We start from the raw sequence: 23,524 nt of genomic DNA on the forward strand, positions 1-23,524 counted from the left end.
TATATGAGCCTATTTAACCCTTTGAACAGATTCCACTACCACCTGCCCAGTGATACTAACACACACACACACACACACACACACACATGCACACATGCACCAAACTTCCATTACCATTCTCTATAAAGTGTAAACCTCCATGGGAAATCTTTCTTGGTAATTATTTGCCTGTTTCCCTCATTCAACAAAATTTTACAAGAAATTATAAGATCATATGAGGCACAAGGGAGGAAATGCCATAGAGTCTGGCCTTACAGTCTAGTGTGGGGGTTTGGGAGGAGACAAGCAAACAACAAATATTAGGGACAATATACTTGCTCACACGCATTTTCTCCACTGCAGAGGCCTGTGGCCAACCCAGTAGCAATGAGCACCCCTGGTACTCAGAGTTTTCTCCTCCAATATCACTTCCTACAGAAAGAGAAAGGAGATTCTTTAAGAAATTGCTAATTTCAGATCTGGGGCAGGAAATAAAGGGGTGGATAAAAGTAGATTTGCTGTTGTGGGTATGTGAAACACAGAATTAATTGAACTATTATAATAATAATAACCTGCATGCATTTTTCCATACACACAACTGTAAAGCTACTTTTGCTCACTCCTGGCAAAAGCAAGAAAGCTATCAACCTGCCTCAGGAACCCATTTGAATAAGGACTCCTTTGCCAAATGTAGAAAAAATGAGCATCAATAAATATTATATACTAAATGTATTGAAAGATATTAAACATGTTTAAATACAGGCATACTTCATGATGCTTAAACAAAAATTGGTCATCTCTGCAGCCTCCTAGAGTACCAACTTTATTTTTAAAAACTGATAAAATGAAAACATAGATAACTGAATCTGACTTTCTTATATGAGCTGCATTTAAGAGTAACCAAATATGTGACCAGGTGAAATTTCTCTTTTTAGATGTAAGATAATAAATTAAGAGGAAAATCACTTGGGGTAAAGTGGAGGGTACGTAGACAAAACAATATTGCCATAGTGGAAAATTGTTAAAACTGGGTGGTGGAGTCCTGAGCATCACACTATTATGCTATTCAGTCCATTTGTATATGTTGAAATTTTCATAATATGAAGTCAAATAGGAAGACTATGTTCTGATTACTATAGCTTTAGAGTAAGTTTTCAGGTAATGTAGTGTAAGACCTTCAAATGCATACTTCTTTTTTAGGATTCTATTCTTGTCTGGTTCCATATCTACTTTAGAATCAACTAAGCTATTTCTACAAAACATATTTTTTTCATTGCATTGAATCTGTAGATCAGTTTGGGGAGAACTGACATTTTAACATGAGCATTTCTCCATTTATTTAATCTGTGAGTTTTCTCAGCAGTGTTATATTCTCTTTGGTGCTTGCACAGAGTCCTTGCACACCTTTTGTTAAATTTATTCATAAGTATTTTGTCTTTTTACTATTTTAAATTGCATTTGTAAATTTTACTTTGAATTGTTTGCTACAAATATGCAAAACTATCATTGATATTTGTATATCGGCCTTGTATCCTGTACTTTGACTTACCAACTGTACACTTATTGCTAGCTTACTTTGAAGATTATTTATGATTTTACACATATATGTAGACTATCACCTATACAAACTTTCATACAGTGTGCAAATACAGACAGTTTTCCTTTTTCCTTCCTAATTTTTATTCCTTTAATTGCTTTGTCTCGCCTTATTGTAAGCACATATTAAATAGGAGTGGTGGAAGTAGGCAGCCTTGCCTTTCTTCAATCTCAGAGGAAAAATATTGTCTTTCACCCTTAAGAATGTTGTTATAGATTATACAACAATTCTATTAACAGATTGAAGAGTTTTTGGTAGGGGAAAGAATGGCATTTTCTTTGTCAGATTTTTTGTATCAGGGGTATGCTAACCTCATAGAATTAATGAGAAATGTGTTCCCTTCTTTATTTTCTGAACACTTTACACTATTTTCTGTAATAATGCTTTTATTTTTTTATAATAAATGTTTGATAAATTTCACCAGGGAATCATATGAGCTTGGAATTTTCTTTATGGAAAAAAAGTATTATCATCATCATCATCGGCAGCCGTCCGTCTCGAGAGACGATGGCGTAGCTTCCTGAGAGTCTATCTGCACCGCCGAGAATGGCTATGCAGTCCAACTCGGGAGTGACAATCCCTGCCGCACTTGTTACAGGTGAAGGCAGATGGCTGTTGTTGCTGCTGTTGACGCTGCTTCCGCCTCGATCTTTTCTGGACCGCCTCCTCGTTGCGCGCAGCCTCTGCGCGTGACGTGCCTTGCCTGACCGCGAGCCTCCAGGCTAGGCGGTCGTCTGCTTGAACTTCCCATGTGTTGAGATTGATGGAGCATTGTGTCATGTCCTTTTTGCAGATGTCTTTGAACCGCAGTTTTGGGCGCCCTGTCATCCTCTGGCCTTCTGCTAGCTCGCCGTAGAGGAGGTCTTTGGGAATACGGCCTGCATCCATTCTTTTGACATGGCCGAGCCACCTGAGGCGTCTCTCACTAAGAACTGCATGCAAACTGCTCATGTTGGCTCGCTTCAGCACCTCGGTGTTGGGAACCTTATCCTGCCAGGCGACATGCAGGACGCGTCGCAGGCACCTCATGTGGAAGCTGTTGAGTTTCCTTTCGTGCCTTGCGTAGGTGGTCCACGTCTCGCTGCCATAGAGGAGAGTGCTGAGTATGCAGGCTTGGTAGATGCGCAGTCTGGTTTTCTCAGTGAGGCTGGAATTGTTCCACACTCGCCGGTTCAGTTTGGCCATAACTGTGGCTGCCCTGGCGATTCTCCGGTTGACCTCCAAGTCGACTGACAGAGAGCTCGAGATGGTGGACCCGAGGTAAGTGAAGTCGTTGACAACCTCCAGGGTGTACCCATCGATGGTGATGCATGGGGGAGTCCCCGTGCCTTGAGCCATAACATTCGTCTTTGTCAGGCTGATGGCTAGTCCGAACTCCTTGCATGCGTGGGAAAGGCAAGTGACTAGCTGCTGGAGTCCCTCTTCGGAGTGTGATGTCAAGGCTGCGTCGTCGGCGAAGAGCATCTCACGGATGAGCACCTCTTTGACTTTGGTCTTGGCTCGTAGACGGGCCAGGTTGTAGAGCTTGCCATCGGATCTGGTGTGAATGAAGACACCCTCGCTGCAGTCCTTAAAGGCGTATTGGAGGAGCATGGAGAAGAAGATTCTGAACAGCGTAGGCGCGAGGACGCAGTCCTGCTTTACTCCGCTGCTGACTGGGAAGGCCTCAGAGGTTGCGCCGTTGTAGGACACCGTGCTGTGCATGTTGTCGTGAAAGGACATGACCACAGCAAGCACATGTGGTGGACAGCCAATCTTCCGTAGCAAGAAAAAAAGTATTATAAATTTACTTTATTAAATATATTTACTACATGTTTATTTAATAAATATACCTCTGAATTTCTATTTCATCCTGTCAGTTTTGGTATATTATATATTTTTGGAATTTGTCTATTTTATCTAAATAATTGATTTTATTAAAATAATGTTATTCATAATATTCTCTCACCATTCTTTTAATATCAGGAGCATATATATAGTGATGTGCCTTTTTCAATTATGACATATATTCCTCTCCTTTTTTTTGAACAGTTTTGCTAGAAGTCTGTTAATCTATTAATTTTACTAATATTTTCAAAGAAATCATATTTGGTTCTGTTCATATCTCTATTATTTATCTGTTTTCTATTTCACTGATTTCTGCTTTTATCTCTGTTACTTCCTCTCTTCTACTTACTTTGCATTCTATATTCACTTCTTTGTTTAATTTCTTAAAGTAAAAGCTTAGATAATTTATTTTAAGACTTTTTTATCTCTTCTAATATGAAACTATATATTTCATTTGAAGCATTGCATCACATAAGTTTTGAGATGGTGAATTGTAATTATTATTGAGTTCAAAATACTTTGTAATTTTTTCTTACAATTTCTTCTATAAACTATTGGTTACTTAAAGAAATATGTTTAATGTCTAAATATCTGGAGCATTGCTAGATGTTATTGCTATTGGTTTTTAACTTAATTCCAATGGATATCATCTTTAAGAATTAAATCTCTTAAAGTGTGTTGAAGTATTTTTTAGCCCATCTATATATGTCTGGTAGGTCAAGTTGCTTGCTTATGTTGTTCAGAGCTATAGTCTCAACGATTGTTCAATAAAAATATCACATATTTTACAAATAATTTTATTCAAAATTTTCATGTTTTTACCATCAGTTTATTGGTTATTACCAAGGCCAATTTATTTTTGTCTCCATGTCTTTTTATTTTCTTTTTCAATTACAGTTGGCATTGAATTATATTAGTTTCAGGTGTGCAACATAGTGATTAGACACTTATATAATTTACAAAGTGTTCATCCCAATAAGTCTACTACTCCTCTGACACCATATATAGTTAATACAATATTATTGACTATTCCCTATGCTGTACTTTACATGACTATTTTGTAATCACCAATTTGTACTTCTTAATCCCTTCACTGTTTTCACCAATCTCCGCAACCCCCTCCCATCGGTCAAATATCAAAATGTCCTCTGTCTCTATGAATTTCTTTCTCTTTTGTTTGTTCATTTATTTTTTATTAGATTCCACACATAAGTGAAATAATATGGCATTTATATTTCTCTGTCTGACTTATTTTACTCAACATAATATCTTCTGTGTCCATCTGTTAATTGCAGTTGGCAAAATTTCATTCTTTGTTATGGCTGAGTCATATTCCATTGTACATTTTACCACTTCTTATTTATTCATTTAGCTATTGACAGAAATTTGTGTTGCTTTCATATCTTGGGTATTGTAAATAATGCTGCAATGAACATATGGATGCATATTTTCTTTCAAATTAGTGTTTTGGGTTTCCTCAGATAAATACCCAGAAGCAGAATTACTCAGTTCTTCTTTGTCTCTTTTTTTTTTTTTAATTATTTTGTTTGTTTGTTTGTTTATTTTCAGAGGGGAAAGGAGAAAGAGAGGGAGAGAAACATCACTGTGTGGTTGCCTCTCACTCGCGCCCCCAACTGGGGACCTGACATGCAACCTAGTCACGTGCCCTGACTGGGAATCGAACCAGCAACACTTGGCTTGCAGGCCGACGCTCAAGTCACTGAGCCACAGCAGCCAGGGCTTCTTTGTCTCTTACAGTCTTTGTTTTAATGTGTATTTTGTCTGGTATAAGTACTTACTAACCCAGCTTGTTCCTTTTTTCATTTCCACCACCATGAAATATCTTTTCATTTCTTTACTCTCAGTCTGTGTGTGTTTTTAGATCTGAAATGAGTCTCTTGTAGAAGCATATGCAAAGGTCTTGTTTTGTTATCCATACAGCCATGGCATGTCTCTTGTTTGAAACATTTAATCTGTCTATATTTATAGTAATTATTGATAGATATATAGTTATTGACATTTTATTATTCATATTTTATCTTTTCTTTTCTTCTTAAAGAAGTCCTTTTAACATTTCTTGGAAGATTTTTTTTTGTGATGAACTTCTTCAGTTTTTTTTGTTGTTGTTGTCTGGAAAGCTCTTTATCTGTCCTTTTGTTTCTAAATGATAGCTTTTCTGGATAGAGTAAACTTAATTGTAAATCCCTTCCTTTTCATTATTTTTAATATTTCTTGCCAATCCCTTCTGGCATGGGAAATTTGTGTTGAGAAATCAGCTGACAGTCTTATGAGAGGTCCCTCATAGGTAATGAATTGTTCTCCTCTTGCTGTTTTTTAAGATTCTCCTCCTGTCTTTAACCTTTGCCATTTTGATTATGATGTCTTGGTGTGGGCCTCCTTGGAATCATCTTGTCTGGGATTTGCTGTACTTCCTGAGCTTATATGTCTTTTTCTTTCACCAGGTTAGGGAAGTTTTCAGTTATTATTTCTTTAAGTCAGTCCTCAATTCCTTGCTGTCCCTTTTCTTCTGGTAACCCCATAATGTGAAAGTTGGTATGGATGTTGTCCCAGAGGTCCTTTAAGCCATCCTGATTTTAAAAAAAAAAAATTTCTGTTCTAACTGGGTGTTTTCTGCTACCTTATCTTCCAAATCTCTGATTTGAGCCTATGCTTCATCTACTCTAGTGTTGATTCCCCTTTATATATTCTTTATTTCAGTTATATTAATCATTTCTGACCCTTTAATGTTTTCTATCTCTATTTAATGATTCCTGTCTCTTTGTTGAAGATCTCATTGATTACTGAGCATTCCTATAATCAAGTATTCTGAACTCTGCATCTTGTACATTGCTTGTCTCCATTTCGTTTAGTTCTTCTTCTGGAGTTTTTTTCTGATCTTTCATTTGGGACCTGTTTCTTTGTCTCCTCATTTTAGCTGCCTCCCTGTGTTTGTTTTTATGTATCAGGTAGGGCTGCTAAGTCTCCTGGCCTTGGTGGGTGTTTTGTATAGTAGGTGTTCTATGGGGCCCTGCGGTGAGTTTTCCTGGTCTCCTAAGCTGGTGTGTTCCATGTGTGGGTTGGGTTGTGTGTACCTTCCTGCTGCATTTAACTATTGATTGCTGTTGGTATGTCAATTGGAGATTGATTGGATGTGAGGACTGGCTGTGATCATAGTGGAGGAGATTTTGCACGGGAGATGATCCTATGGAGCAGGATCCACTTTAATGGTGTTCTGGTGCCTGCAGAGCCTACCCTTTGAGTATGTCATTTCTGGAGGTGGTTGGGTGGTGCTCTGGAAGAGCCATTGTTTGAGTCATCTGACTGGCTCTACAGAATGCTCTATTTACTTCTGTGCAAGTCATTTGAGATACAGCCCTATTTCAATTCACAAATAATGCTGACACTCACTGTTTTATCCAAAGCACCTATTCATATAACATTGAAACCCATTTTTTTCTATAGATGTATAGTCTTGATTTCTACAGTCGAATTGCTGTGTTTATCTAATTACATCAAACACGTAATCTTAAGGCCATGCATCATAAAATAATTATTAAATCTGTAAAACTTGTCCCCTTTTGGAACAACTAATTGAGGTAGTTTTAGGTTAATATGTGTTTCCACAAATAATCATGTGCCCAAAATAAAATTTCTGAGAAAATGCCACATAAGATGAGAGACTTTGCAAGGACTTACTTATAAGATCTTTCTGTCTTTCTCCATACATGTATGTGTAAAACATTTTATCCTTTTCTATGTATAAAGACACAGCAACATCATTCATTTTTTAAAACTAAGTTACAGATCTTTAGTATACTCAGGTTTTCTTATGTCCCACTTACTGGTAGGGCATAAATGGCAAGCCAGAATTCTTAACAGAAACTAAATACACTGCACATTCAGGTGAATAAAAAAATACTGCATTCAGCTCTGGATTCAGCTTGTTAACAAGTGGAGAGGACTAATAAAACACACAGAGAATCCTCAAACCTCATTTCAGCCATTAGTTTCAATCTTGTCCCCAGCTCTTGCTTTGACAAAAATTGCTGACAAGGACTTCTTGTCCTGCACACCTTGGTAGAGGTGCTAATGAACTGCAGAATGGCCACAAGGCAGTGCTCCCAAAGTAGAGAAGGGGCAAGAGAGTCAGGTAATCCTCCAGCTGAATGATAAACCACTGATAATGCCAGATTAATCTCCACTTCCATCACCTATCCAGAGGCAGTACTCCTATCCTACTACTCATAAATACTGAATAATTAGAAAGGCTTAGCATAAACGATGGAATTTAGCTATTTTGTATTCAATTATGATTATTTTTTGTAAAAGGTTTAATTTAATATGAGTCTTTTAGCAGCACATATAGCAAGGTGCATAGCAATTGTTCATTTACATTACTAATTAATAGCACAGTAGAATGATCTGCTAACCAAAGATACTTTGTTCCTGCTGAAATTGTCTGTTGGTTTAACTGAGCTGGCATAGATTTAATATCCTACCAAGCTTGCCTTAATGATTATTAGAAGGATATGTTGCATCCTGGCTGTATTTATGAAATATATACAGTGCTTACATTACCAGGATTTACAACAGACATAAACAGATAAAAATTAAAGACTTGCGATGTATCCATTCATGTGATAGTCCCTCAACAAAATTGAGCATAATTATTAAATTTATTGAGCATCTAGGAAAATACAGATATGCTGATAAAGCTTGAATTTTTTTATTTTAGAATAAACCCAAGTTCCACACAATTCCATTCACATCTTTGTTAAAGTATTTTTAACCCCAAATTTAAGTTTTGTAACAGATTTTTTGCAGGCATCATAAACCTTCACATACACTGAAATGTTTTCTTTCAATGACAAAAAGCTTGCTGAGAATATGGATGCTGCCAGGAGTATGAAATCCTCAAAACATCACCACTTGATGAGCTCATGGAAAAATAAAAAGTGAAACTGATTAGAAACAGACAAACTATAAAGAGACCAACCAATTTAGTTTCATTACTCAAACTGAGTAAAATGCAAAATATAAACAATGTATGGAGATACATGTCCTTTGTGTTTTAGCAATTCTTAAATTTTTAATGATTCCGGGTTTTGTGGTAGCTTCAGAGAAATGTTTTAATGTGAGATTCATCTTGACAAGAATACCTATAACAATGGTACTGCTTATAATAGTCCAATTAAAATTTTCTTATTTGGTAACTTTGCGTTATATAAAAAGTACACAATGGAACATGGATCATTAACACTTTTCTTTCCTAGAATTAGATACTAAATGTTGCATGGCATCAAAATTGCTCCTCCTACACATGAAAATAAACCAATACTTCTGAAATCAAACAAGTTAATGGAGTTCAGATGGGGAGACAGGCAGTGGGAACTGCTTACCTCTTAAAAGAATATACATTAATTAAAATCCCACATATGTTAGCTTCCATTATTTTTATCTTTGCCCAACTATTTTTAACTACTTAATTATTTGTTTTTATTATCACCCTTCTCCAGATTGTACACTGAATAAGCTGATGAACTATGTCTGTTTTTAATTTTTTTTAACTATTATATACCAAAATGCCCAGATTCCATGGTTAAAATATGGAAGAAAACTAAACTAGTTATTGCCCTAACTTATCTAAACAATTATGTCAGTTTCTAACATTGCTTGGCCATTAGAGAATCAGCTGATAATCTGATTCTCAGCCACCTGATCTTCAACAATGCCATCACTTGCAAAATTCCATTTAGTCCTAGCACCTCCTTCTCTCTACCATGTACCCCTGGATTTCTGAATTCTAGAATGAACAAAGAAATGCCCAGCCTGATGTAGGGTAGGAAATGTTAAAAAGTCAGCATTTTGCCTATAAACCATGCACAAGAGTCAGCTTCCAAAGATCTAGGTGGCTTCTGAGGTAGCTGCCCTCCAAAGCATTACTTTACCAGTGACACAAGGTCTCTACCAACAACCTTCCCGTTACTACATAAAAAGTTATCTGGGGATAAATCAGTTTCACAACACTGAAGACCACCCTTGACTTCTGACAGCCTTAGTTCCTATGCCCTTCCTTTCCCCCTGCCCTCCTGCAGTTGTCTGGGAGTTTCCTGTGATAGTGGGGAGTGTCAAGCTGAGCTCCGTTAGGCCTTGATCAGCCCCCAGACTTGCAGCTGCATGATAAATGACTGAATTCAATAGTTTCTTTTTTCTTCCCCCTATAAAACAGCCCCTTCCTTCCCTAGGAGCCCGGAATCAGGTGATTCATGGCACGGCTTCCTCCCCGCTTGCTAATTTCCTCAATAAACTTCTTTTCTTCTGCTTGCTGCCTCCTCACGGTTCTCTGAGCGACACCATTCTTACAACTTCCATGAGCCTCAGACTGCTATTGGACTCACAAAGGACATTTCTGGAAGATCTTAGCCCTTGCTGTAACTCTTGCCTCTAGAATGCTCCAACTCAAGCAACTCACAATACTTCATGGAGCTGCTGAAAATTCTGCAATAATAAGTAACAAAAATATTTTTATCAGTTAGGGAACAGAAATTTCCACTTGACAGGAGTTTTTGATGGTGAAGTAGGTGGCATTCCAAACAGCTCCTCGCACATTGTGGACACAGAATAAACTCTTCAACCATAACTTCTATTCCTTTGTATCCCCTCAAACCTACAGCAAGGCCAAGCACAACACTGCCCAGTTGTTTGTAAGTAGGATCATAAGGTAAAAAATTGAAATGGAATATCTTGGAAACTGCATCTAAATTTTTTCTCAATTTTATGATTAAATTAGCATACATTTATCAGATAGATATGAAAAATATAACAAACATATAGTAATTATGGTTTAAAAAATACCTTGCACATCCTATTAAAACTAACACAGTTCAAGGCTTACCAACATAAAGATATTGTTTGAAAAAAATTAGATGACATAGATAAAAATCTTTTAAAACTTTATTTTGTTACCCTTTGGAAGCCTTCCACATCCCCTTAAAAAATGTTTAATGATACTTGAAGCCAGAGATTCTTGCTCTTTCTGCTACTTTATAGCCTGACTTTGTGTTAAATAGCATACTTTAAGGATGATGTAACAATCGGATTTTGACTCCACTTATGGGGTCAATCACAGACTGGAAACAGGTTTTCTCTGGGGAGGGAGGCTCCAACATGCCTCTTACTTTGTACAGATTTCATTGTAATCTACTTCAAGGAGCCACATCGTCTGGCAAAAGTTGAAGGAAATGTCTGTGTCTGGCTTCATTATCACCCTGCCTCCGGGAGGAGTGTTGAAAAAGTAGACTCCCTGAAATTGGGGTTGTGGTTACACTTGGGTCACAGCCCACAGATAAAATGTCATCAATGTTTGCTTCCTCTGTATTTCTAACCTAGGAGAGTGTCATCTAAGAAGATTCTTGGGGGGAGCTAACAAGTATGGAGGGAAAGTTTGCACTTAAAGTAGATGTGAGGCCCTGCAAAAACATATTGAACTGAATATCAAATAACGTGGTGTGGGGCACCATGGATTAACACTCTTTGAGGTTCCCAGGTTTCAATTAGTTGGGATAAAGGATGCCAAGTTAGTACTAGCCACACCAAAGCAGATTGTGAGATAAAAGAAGATATTTTCTTGAGGAAAAAAAATTGTAAAAATTCTTAGATATAGTATTTTTGGTTTCTTTTGGCTACATTTAATTGCTACTATTATAACCTAATTAATTATGAAATACAGTTTGTCACTTCTTACCTCTTAAAATAAGATCTTGTTTTCACTATAAATAAGTAAAAAAGAAATAAACAATAGGTATAATTTTAATGATAAAGGAGAGAGGGGAAAATATACCTCAACATTAACTGGAATAATGATTTTATATTTGAGATACGTATTTGCCAAGACATATGGGTAAATAGCAACATATCTGTTAAATAAAATAGTCACAATATTAAAACATGGGGTTTCTGTGTTATTCTTTCAAAGGAATTATATTTGTTTGCTAGAGCTGCCATAACAAAATACCACAGACTGGGTGGCTTAAAAGAGAAATTTATTTCCTCACTTCCAGAAGCTGAAAGTCCAAGATCAATGAGTTGGTAGGTTTGGTTTCTCCTGAGGCCTCTGTCCTTATTCTACATGGGAGCCTCCTTGCCATATCCTTACAGGGCCTTTTCTCTCCATTTGCTCCTGGTTTCTCTTTCTCCTCTTACCAGGACATCAATTATGTTGGATTAGGGCCCCACTCTGAAGGCACAATCACATTGTTAAAGACCTTATCTTCAAATAAGGTTAAATTCTGAATTATTTTAGTTGGGATTTCAACATATAGATTTTGAAGAGACACAGTTCAGTTCATAACAGAAATGTTTAGGACAGAGTATAAATTTCAGCATTAATCTAAGAACCTCTTCTATAGTTATCAAGGACACTAAGTGGATCAGTTTTTAACATTCATTCAGCAAATATTTATTAAGACCCTACTATTCAAAATGTATGCCAACAAGAATCGATGCTAGAAATTAATAACCAATTGCCCCTTGTTATTTAGATGTTTGTAACCTATTGTGGCTAGGAGACACCTATCCCAAACACATGTAGTTCTGTGATCTGTGTAATGAGCCCATGTCACATTTGCAAAGGCTTTCTGCAGTTCATAAATGCTGCTCAAATAATAGAAAGAAAGAAGAGCTTTTTCCAATTAAGTAAAAAGAGTCTTTTGGGGAATTTTACCCTTTTTCACTATTTTGCCTAGAGTTGGACATTCATTCATGCATTTATGTCTTCTTTTTGTCCAACATTTATTGCATGGCTACTATGTTCTAGGCACTGGATTTTTGAAGATGCCAATGTCATAAGTAACAATTGGATAAAATCAAAATACAGAGTAGTTTCATTGCCCTAAAAATCCTCAGTGCTCTGCCTACTGATTCTTCCCTCCTCCAAACTACTGATCTTTTTTACTCTCTCCATAGTCTGCCTTTCCAGATTGTCATATAGTTGGAATCATATAGTATGCAGTCCTTACAGATTACCTTCTTCCCCTTCGTAATATGCATTGATGTTTCCTCCATGACTTTTCATAACTTAATAGCATTTCTATCACTGAATAATATTCTATTTTCAGGATGTACCACTGCATCTTTATCCATTCACATATTAAAGGATACCTTAGTTGTTCCCAGGCTTTGGCAATTATAAATAAAGATGCTATAAACAGTTGTGCCAGGTTTTGTGTGAACATAAGTGTTCAGCTCCTTTGGGTAAATACCAAGGAGTACAACTGATGGATCATATGGAAAAGGTATATTTAATTTTGTAAGAAGTTGCCAAACTGTCTTCCAAAGTGGTTGTACCATTTTTCATTCCTACCAGCAATGAGTGAGAGTGACTCTTGCTCCACACCCTCACTAGCAATTGGTGTTGTCAGTGTTCTGCATGGTGGCCATTATAGTTGATATGCAAAGGTTTCTCATTATTGTTTTCTTTGCAATTCCCTAATGACATATGATGTTGAACATTTTTATATGCTTATTTTCCATGTGCATATCTTCTTTGGTAAAGTGTCTTTTCAAGTATACTTTTTACCCACTCTTAAATCAGAGTGTTCATTTTCTTGCTGTTGAATTTTAAGACTTCTTTGTTAAATTTTAGATAACAGTTCCTTATCAGGAATGTCTTTTGCAAATATTTTCTCCCTGTCTGGGTCCTTTCATCTCATTGCCCTGACATCATCTTTTGCAGAAAAGCAGCTTTTAATTTTAACGAAGTCCAGTTTATTAGGTATTTCTTTCACAGATTGTGTCTTGGAATTATATCTAAAATTCATATTATATTCAAGGTCATTTAGGTTTTCTTCTATTTTTATCTTATAGAAGTTTTATAGTTCTGCATTTTACTTTTAGGACTATGAACCATTCTGAGATAATGTCTCTGAACGGTGTAAGATCTATATTTAGAGTCTTCTATTTGCATGTGAATATCCAGTTGTTCCAGTACCATTTGTTGAACAGACTATCTTTATTCCATTGTATTGCCTTTACTCTTTTATCAAAGACCAGTTGATTGTATTTATGAGTCTTCTTATGCACTTGTTATTCTGAGACATTGATCTTTTTTATTTTTTTTCAGCAGTACCACGCTGCTTTGATTACTATAGCTTTATAGCACATCTTGGAGTTGAGTAGTGTCAATCCTCTGACTTTTATTTATCTTCAATATTTTGTTGGATATTCTGGGTCTTTTGACTCTCCATATAGACTTTAGAATCAGTTTGTTGATATCCAAGAATAACTTGCTGAGATCTTGAGTGTACTGCATTGAATGTATACATAAAATTTCCAAAGAACTGACATTTGGGCAATATGTCCATGAACATGGAATATTTCTCCATTTACATAGTTCTTTGATTTTTTTCATCTGAGTTTTGTAGTTTCTCTCACAAAGATCTTGCACATACTGTATTTTGTTATATTTATCTCATTTTGTGGGCTACTAATATAAATTGCATCGGGTTTTTAATTTCGAATTCCACTTGTTCATTGCTGGTATATAAAAAGTCCAGAGATTTCCTGGAGGTTTTGGTCTGTTCTCCAGCACTATCCCCAGATTTCCTATGACCTCCCAAGACTGTGTCTTGTGGCATGGAGGAAGAGAATCTCTACCCTGACCCTTATACTACAAAAAGGATACAGTGCAGTGACCCAGGACTCATACTACCACCATCTGGCAGTAAAGAAGTGCCTATTCCCTTCCCTTCTAGTGTAGAGTCAGAGGAAGCCTAGTGAAGAGTAAGGACTTTCATACCAAGCACTTGTAAAAAGGCCATTTCCCTGCAATATCAGTGGAGGACAAGGAGGGAGCTGGAAACCCCATTCTTATCCAGCAATAATGAGGAGCCACTGTTCTACCTCAGTGGCAGCAGAGGCTGAGCAGCAAACATGGATTTCTATTCCCACCCACCAGTAGCAAAGCAGCACTTTCCACTTCCCATAATAAAATGTAATTTTAAGTAGCCAGTTAAAACAGAAGGTGTAAACCAGCTTCATAGTATTACAGTGTCATATTGAAAATATCCAGATTCAATATAAAAAATCAATCACTAAGAACCAGGAAAAATTCAACTGGAATAAAAATGACAGTCAATAGTGGACAACACTGACATTGTAGAAATACTAGGATTATCTCAGAAAGCTTTTTAAAACAGCTATCATAAAAATGCTTTAATAAGTAATTAAAAACACACTTGAAACAAATGAAAAAAAAAGAGAATGTCTCAGCAAAGAAATAGAAAGTCTTGGTAAAGAATATAAAATATAAAGAAGAAACATTGACATTTTAGAACTGAAAAATGCAAAATTTTAAATTAAAAATATTTAATGAACAGGCTTAACAGCAGATTGGAAGAGAAAACAGAAGAAAGAATTGACAAGCTTGAAAATAGAACAAAACAACTCACACCTGTCAGAATGGCTATCATCAATTTTTCATCAATATACAAATGTTGGTGAGGATGCAGAAGGGAATCAATCCTTACACACTCTTTGTAGAAATGCATATTGTTGTAACCACTATAGAAAACAATATCGAGTTTCCTCCAAAAATTAAAAATGGAATTGCCTTATGATCATATAACCCTGAAACACTATGTTCATTGCAGTTTTATTTACAATAGGCATGATTTGGAAGCAGCCCAATTACCCATTTGTAGATGAGAGAATTAAAAAACCATGGTACATTTACACTATGGATTACTACTCAGCCATAAAAAAGGAGATCTCACCTTTTGCAACAGCATGGATGGACCTGGAGAACATTACGTTAAGTGAGATAAGCCAGTCAGAGAAAGACAAGTACCATATGATCTCACTTATATGTGGAATATAATGAACAAAGTAGACAAATAAAATAGAAACAGACTCACAGATACAGAAAACAGACTGACACCTGTTAGAGGAGAGGGGGGTTGGGGGGACTGGGTGAAAGGTGAAAGGATTAAGCAATAAAACAACAACAGCAACAACTCATAGATGCAGGCAACAATTTGGTAGAGAGAGATAGACTCAGGGAAAAGGGGATACACAGTGACAGAAGGAGACTTGACCTGGGTGGTGAACACACAATACAATATACAAATACGGATTATAGAATTGTTTGCCTGAAATCTACATAATTTTATTAACCAATGTCACCCTAATAAATTCAATAAAAATTAAAACTAAAAATAAAAAGAGAAAGAAAATAAAGCGATAGCTGTTGCCGAATCTGAACAACAGAGATAAATAAACTGAACAAAAATAACCGAGGCTCAGTAACTTGTGGGGCTATCACAAAATTGCTAACATTCCTATCATTGTAGTACAAGAAAGAGAAGATAAAGAGGACAGGCTGAAAAAGGACTCAAATATGTGGCTGACAGCTTCCCAAACTTTGCAAAAGACATAAACCTACAGATACGCAAAGCTGAGCAAACCCCAAACTGAATAAAACAAAAGAAGTACGTGCCAAAACAACACAGTCAAACTTCTGAAAACTAAAAACAACCAACCAAAATTCTTGAGAACAGCAAGAAAGGAATGACATTTTATCTATAGGAAAAAAACAACATTTCAATGGCAGCATATTTCTCATCTGAAGCTATGGAAGCCATAAGAATGTGGCACAAAATTTATGAAAGAAAAGGAGTCTCAGTCTACTATAGTCAACAGGTATAACTCATTTTACTGTATTTCAGTTTTGTGTGCTTTGAAGATATTTCATTTTTTATAAATTCAAGGTTTGTCACAAACCTGTAGTGAGCAAGTATATCAGTTATTTTTCTACCAGTCTCAGATAAGCGTTAGCATTTTTTAAGCAATAAAGGATTTTTAATTTTTCAATTACAGTTTACATTCAATACAATTCACAAAGTATTTCCCCTGAGATTTGCAGTACACAATATTATTGACTGCATTCCCTGTGCTGTACTTTACATCTCCATGACTATTTTGTAACTACCAATTTGTAGTTTTTAATTCCTTTACCTTTTTCACCCAGCCTACCAACCCCCCTCCCCTCTGGCAACCATTAGTCTGTTCTCTAAGAATTTTTTAATTAATCTATGTACATTTTTTGTTTTAGAAATAATGTTATTGCACACTATTTAATAGACTACAGTATAGTGTAAACATAACTTTTATATGTACTGGGAAACCATCAAATTTGTGTGCTCTACTGTGATATTTGCTTTATTGTGGTGGTCTCAAACTGAACCCACAGTATCTCACAGGTATGACTGTATATCTGAAGAAATTATCTTTCAAGAGTAAAGAGAAATAAGAGCATTCTCAGCAAAAGAAAATTACAAGGTTTCCTAAAGAAGTTCTCTAAACATAAAGGAAATAATAAAAAAGAAGAAGAATGAAACACCAAAAAAAGAACAATGAAAAAGTAAATATATAGGTATAGGATACATTTTCTTTCTTTTGAAGAAAATTCTAAATTATGCTTGATGGTCAAAACAAAAAAAACATAATATCCGATATTGGTCTAAATACATGTAAATATAATATTTAAGGCAATTATGTCATCAATAAAGGAAGTTAAAGAGACATAAAGGGAAGTAAGTTTCTACATGTTATTTAAACAGGTAAAATATTGACACAAGTAGACTCTGATGAGTTTCTATATACATTATAATCCAGAGCAACTGCTAAAAGAGCTATATAAAGAGATATACTTAAAATACTATAGGTATATCAAGAAAAAGAATTCTAAGAAATGTTTAGGTAACCCACAAAGAGACAGGAAAAAGAAAGCAGAGAAACAAAAAAGAAGCAGATAAAAAAAAAGAATAAAAATATAGAATAAAATGTGTGATTTAAGCTTTAACATATCAAAAGTTAAATATAAATTGTCCAAGTATGATATGAAAATTAAAAGACAGAGATCAGCATAATGTATTTTTAAAATTACCCAACTATATACTCTCTACAAGGGACTTACTTGAACTACAATTTACAGGCAGGTTGAAAGTTAAAGAATAGAAAAAATGGTATATTATACTGATATTAAAAGAACACATGAGTGGTCATATCAGTATCAGATAAAGTAGACTTCTGAGGAAAAAAATTAGCACAGACATAGAGGGACATTACAAAACACTAAAGGGTTAATCCACCAAAAGGACATAGCAATCCTAATACAAGCACCAAATAATGAAGCTACAAAATATATGATGCAAAAGCTGATAGAACTGAAAGAAGAAATATACAAATATATAGTTAAAAACTTCCCTCTTTTCTTTCAACAGTTGATACAATAACCCCTTAACACACATACACACACACTCACACACAGAGCCAAGCACAGGTATGCAAAACCTGGTAAAGTCTAAGGGGAGGATAGAAAAATGAAAGAAAATCTCCTGGCAATGCAAGTCTTTACAATGAGTGCTATGACTGGAAGAGAGGTAAGAGTGCTCATGAAGTTTCCCCATCTGATGTACAGCTTGAGGCACCTGTTAAAAATTGTAGGCAATACAGTAGACCTGAGGAAAATCCTCCAGGCACCTATATCCAAAGCCCAGATAAAAAAGATGTATTGAACTTACCTTTAAGTCATTTGAAGGCTGTGCAAATCTAACTAAAGCAACAGTATGATCCAACCTAGCTCAACTAAAAAATGTATTGATTCAATGCTCACACTAGCAGCATAGCAGAAGGGGTCAACCCTTCTCTTGGTACAAATATTATATACTTCGGTCTCTTCATGTATCATACACAGAATATACCACACTCAATAAAAAAACTTAGATATGCAAAGAAGCAAGAAAATGTGACCTACCATTAAGAGGAAAAGTCAGAAGAACCAGACCCAGATATAGGCCAGAGGTTGGAAAAAATTAGAGTGCTTTTAAAATAAATATGATAAAAATGTTGAATCTACAGTTGAAAAGCACAAGTGAGCAAATAGAAAACTTCAAACATCCAAGTGAAAATCCTAAAACTAAAAAAAAAGGAAAGATAGCATAGCGTGTTGGACTTCTCTTTATTTGTTCTTATCAGCAGACTAGGCATAGAGAAGGAAAAAAATATGTGAGCTATAAGGCATGCTCATAGATAGAAATTATCCAAACTGCAATGCAAAAAGAAAGTGTAAAAATACAGCATATGATATCTGTGGAATAATATCAAATCATTAGACATATGCATAATTGGAATTTCATAGAAAGAAAAGAGAGAAAATGGGATAGAAAAAAATATTTGAATAAGATGGAGAAATTAGAAAAATTAATAAAATAACTTACCCACAGTTACAAGAAGCACAGTTCCACTGCATTTACCCCAAGCAGGATAAATACAAATAAAACCGTACATATACACATCAGTCAATGTGCTGAATGACAAATATAATCTTGAAAGCAGCCTGAGGAAAAAAAAAAATCACACCTCATACACTAGTGAACAACAATCAGAACGAAGTATGACTATTCGTTACAAACAATGGAAAACAGAAGAAAATGAAATGACACTTTTAAGTTCTGAAAGAAAAAAGCGTCAATCTAGATTCTGTATCCAATGAAAGTATCCTTTATGAAGGAAGAAAAAATAATTTTCAGACAAAGGATAAAAGAATTCATCCCTAGCTGACTCGCACCACAACAAATAGCAAAGGAAATTTTTTAGCCTGAAAGAAAATATCAGGGAAGAATTTAGTTCCACATAAAGGAACAAAGAACATTAGGAAATATATATATATACATATATGAATAAATATAAAGGATTCTTCAAAATTATCCTGATGTGTGTGTATAATGTTAAAACATTTTTAGTTCTATAAAATTATTACTATTACATATAAAACATAATTTTTAAAAATTTTGATTATATTTATACCTATGCCTTTATCAGATAAATACTTTTTAAAAGTATTTTCACTGTTTAAAGTCAAATTTCTATTAATGCATCATGGGGTTTATAGCCCATGCCAAATAAAATATATGACAAGAAGAGAATGGGCAGACTTGGCCAGTTATCGGAAGTATATAGGTTTAGAGTTCTTACACTGGTTATAATGGTGAATATTTTAATATCTAGAGCAACTACTGGAAACTAACACTAAGAAGCATAACCTAAAAGTAGAGAACATCTAATGGAATATTAAAATATACTAATTTCACTCAAAAGCAGGCAGGAAAAAAGAAATTGATAAAAAACAGATGGTACAAAAAGAAAATAAACATCAAGACAGTAAACCCAAATACAAACATATCAATAATTAACTTAAAGATAAATGGACTAATTATTTACATTAGAAGGCAAAAATTGTCAGGCTGGTAAAAAATAAAAGCAATACCTAATTACATGTTGTTTACCAAAACATGCTTAAAATATTAGACACAGATTAAAAGGAAAAGAATAAAAATTGTAAACACTAAATATAAAAAGAAGTTAACAGCATATATGAATGCCAGCCAAAGGAGATTTTGAGAAGTACTAACACATAAAAAAGGAGGTTTTATAGCGATAAAAACATCAATTCATCAACAAGTCATAACAATCTTAAATGTATATGAACTTACACAAATGTGTAATAACTAAATCCAAAAAATATATAAATGAATGATTTACAAAAGTAAATGAAGAAATACCCAAATCCACAGTTGGAGATTCAATACCCCTTTTGGTAACTGATAGAACAGGTAGACACATTAGAAAGGATATAGAAGATTTGAACAAAATATCCACACTTGGCCTGATATCTTTTTATAGAACTCTATACCCAACAATTATAAAACACACATTCTTCCCAAATGAGTCATTCACCAAGACAGACCATACTGAGTCATTATGCAAGATTTAGTGAATTGCAAAGAATCAAAATGATATAGCACATTCTGTGATGAGGACAGTATTCATTTAGAATTCAGACAATAAGAAATGTAGAAAATCTCCAAATATTTCTAAATTAAACAAACTTCTAAATAACTCAAGGGTCAACAAAAAACTCTCAAAGGAAATTAGAAGCCTGTTTAAGCCTCAGCTACCTTTACATCTTCATGAGAATAAGACTATCAGAATATTTCAGAGAGCAGGTTTTAATTAGTGGAGCACGAAGAAAGACTTGGAGGAGCTGCACCTATGGAGAGAAAAACCAGTGAATATAAGAATTAGGTGACTAATACTATTACTTAATGGCTGCGGGACTTTTTAAAAACCTCTTAGAGAATGTACTTGTTCATCTGGAAATAGAAACGATAACCTTGCATTGTCACATCTTTTTGAAGTTTAAATGCAATGCTTGCAAAAGCACCTACCAAGCATGGGGCTTGGTCCATCCTAGTAGATGCTCAGCAAACACTTTTTGGATGAAAAAGTAGCTTGGAGCTATCAAAAACGAGCTTTATAAATTTGCCTAGGGCTTAACCTAGCAAGAGAGAGAACAATATATATTATTACATGTGAAGAAGTCAAGTCATAGGTAACTACCCCATAAGAGAATTCCTTAAGAATAACTGAAAAGACAAAAAAAAAAAAAAAAATTAAAAATATCCCTTTGGAGGAAACTAGAAGTTGAGGAAAGCATGTGTTCATATTCTCCACCCCTCTTCTCTTAACTGAACCAATGTATTCCAGCTTCTTAAACAAATAGTATTTCTACTTCAATGCTATTTACAGCCATAGCCTAAAGCACAAAGATCAGACTCAGCATCTGATTAAACTAAGTTTTATAAAGAATGACAAAATAATTGGTAAAAACATTTCAGCCTGGGTATGTAAAGTAGAAAAAACAAAGTAGCAAATGTTCAAAGCACAATGGGTTTTGGGGAACAACACTGTCTTTTCTCTTTGGAATTTCTCTAGGGTTCCTGTCTTGGCTGGGTGACAAAAACCTGTCCATCAGCAGCAAGTCTGAGCCTATCTGCCTTACAAATCAGAGTTAATAAAAGTCAATCAGTGATGGTTTAACTTGCATGCTACTGCCTGAAGCAGGATTCAGCTCCAGTGTCTGTCATCCACTTAGAAAACACTTTTATGGCCACCCATCAATTCTAAAAATTTACTCATCTAAATTTCTATAGACAGGAAAAAGTGATTTCTGTAAATACATATCAGGCCAACAGAGATGAATAAAAACTCCCTATAGGTAAATGCACAGATATAAACTTACTCCTTCATAGTTATAGATACATAGAAAGATCCAGTTTTCTTAAACCAAAAAAAAATTTACCCTTTTATTATTTTTTTATTTCTTTTGATTTAATCTTTATTATATTTTTCCAATACAATTTAGTCTCCTTATACCCCTCTACCCCCAGCAGTCACCAAATTGTTGTCCACGTTCATGAGTCCTTTTTCCGTTTTGCTCAATCCTTCCATCCCCAACAACCCCCCAACTAACTGTCATCTGCTCCCCATTTATGAGTCTGTCTATGTTTTGCTTATTAGTTCAGTTTGTTTGTTAGATTCCACATGAGTGAAATCATATGGTATTTGTCTTTCTCTGACTGGTTTATTTCATTTAGCATAATGGTCTCTAGGTCTATCCATATTGTAGCAAAGGGTAAATTTTTTTTCTTTATTATGGCCAAGTAATATTCCATTGTGTAACTGTCTCAAAGTTGTTTTATCCACTCATCTACTGATGGACACTTGAGCTGCTTCCATATCTAGGTGATTGTAAATAACACTGCAGTGAGCATAGGGGTGTCTGTGTTCTTTCGAATCAGTGTCTTGGGTTCCTTTGAATATATTCCCAGAAGCGGGGTTGCTGGGTCAAAAGGCAGATCCTTTTTTTATTTTTTATTTTTGACTTTCTGAATCTGCTTAATTAACGTTTGTCTCACTGTGTTGTGGCTTGAAAGATCATTCAAATTGACCATAGTTAGAAAAACATAAACAAAGTATATATAATATTTTAATGAATCTACATTTACCTCTTACAAAGTATAAACAAATATTAGTTTATGATTTTTCAACTTTATATTTCTGCTTCATTCCTCCCTTATACACTAACACTGCCTATGCACAAACACATATGGAATTATTTTTTCTAAATACTTTCAAATACTGTCAAATTTACAGAAGAGTTGTAATAATAATTTAAATAACTTATTTTATTGATTGACTCAAGATCAGTTTGCAGACATGATGTTGCACTATGCATAGAGGTATCTCCATACTGCTTTCCACAGTGGTTGCACCAGTCTGCATTCCTACCAACAATGCACTAGGGTTCCCCTTTTTCCATATCTTCGCCAGCATTTGTTTGTTGATTTATTGATGATGGCCATTCTGACTGGTGTGAGACGGTGTCTCATTGTGGTTTTAAGTTGCATTTCTTTGGTGATTAGTGATGTTGAGCATCTTTTCACGTGTTGATTGGCCATCCGTATGTCATGTTTAGAAAATTGCCTATTCGGATTCTTTGCCCATTTTTTATTTTACTTTATATTTTTAAATATATTTTATTGATTATATTGTTACAATAGTTCCAATTTTTGCCCTTTGCTCCCCTCCGCCCGGCACCCCCCTACCCCAAAAATAACCACCCAAGTCCATGCCCATGGTTTGTACATACAAGCTCTCCTGCCTCACCCTTTCATATATTCTTCTTTTTCTTCTTTTTTAAATTAATTAATTAATTAATTAATTATTTTACCATAATAATTAATTAATTAATTATTTTAACAATAAAAAATAACAATCCCTCCCTCTCAGACTTAAGACCCTTTATAATCTTATAAAGGACAATGGGCGAAGGTCTCAAGCTCCTCTAGCTGCTTCAAGCTGGACATGGTCGTCGTCCTACCTACCCTTGGGTCCATAAATCCCTAATAAGAGTGGGGGTGTGGAGGGGAGGGTGGCCTTCCCACATGGGGGAGGATCGTGCAGACTCCGGGTTGGTTGGCTGTCCCCAGACAACGGCGTGCTTGATTTAACAGGCTGGCATCCTTGTTGTATTCTTGAGGCAACAGATTTGGCAACAGGGTTAAAGGACATCATTCAATCCATAACCACTAGATGACAAAAGACAGGTATTAATTTTTCAATGTCCCACATTAGGAAAAAAAGAGGGCTTCTTTGGAGGAAGGTGTGCCAGATACATTTCACCTGTCCAAAACCCTTTTGCCCATTATACTTAGTTTAGGC

This window comes from Furipterus horrens, unplaced genomic scaffold, assembly GCF_987537825.1.
Source record: "Furipterus horrens unplaced genomic scaffold, mFurHor1.1.pri manual_scaffold_3, whole genome shotgun sequence".
NCBI classification, from domain to species: Eukaryota; Metazoa; Chordata; class Mammalia; order Chiroptera; family Furipteridae; genus Furipterus; species Furipterus horrens.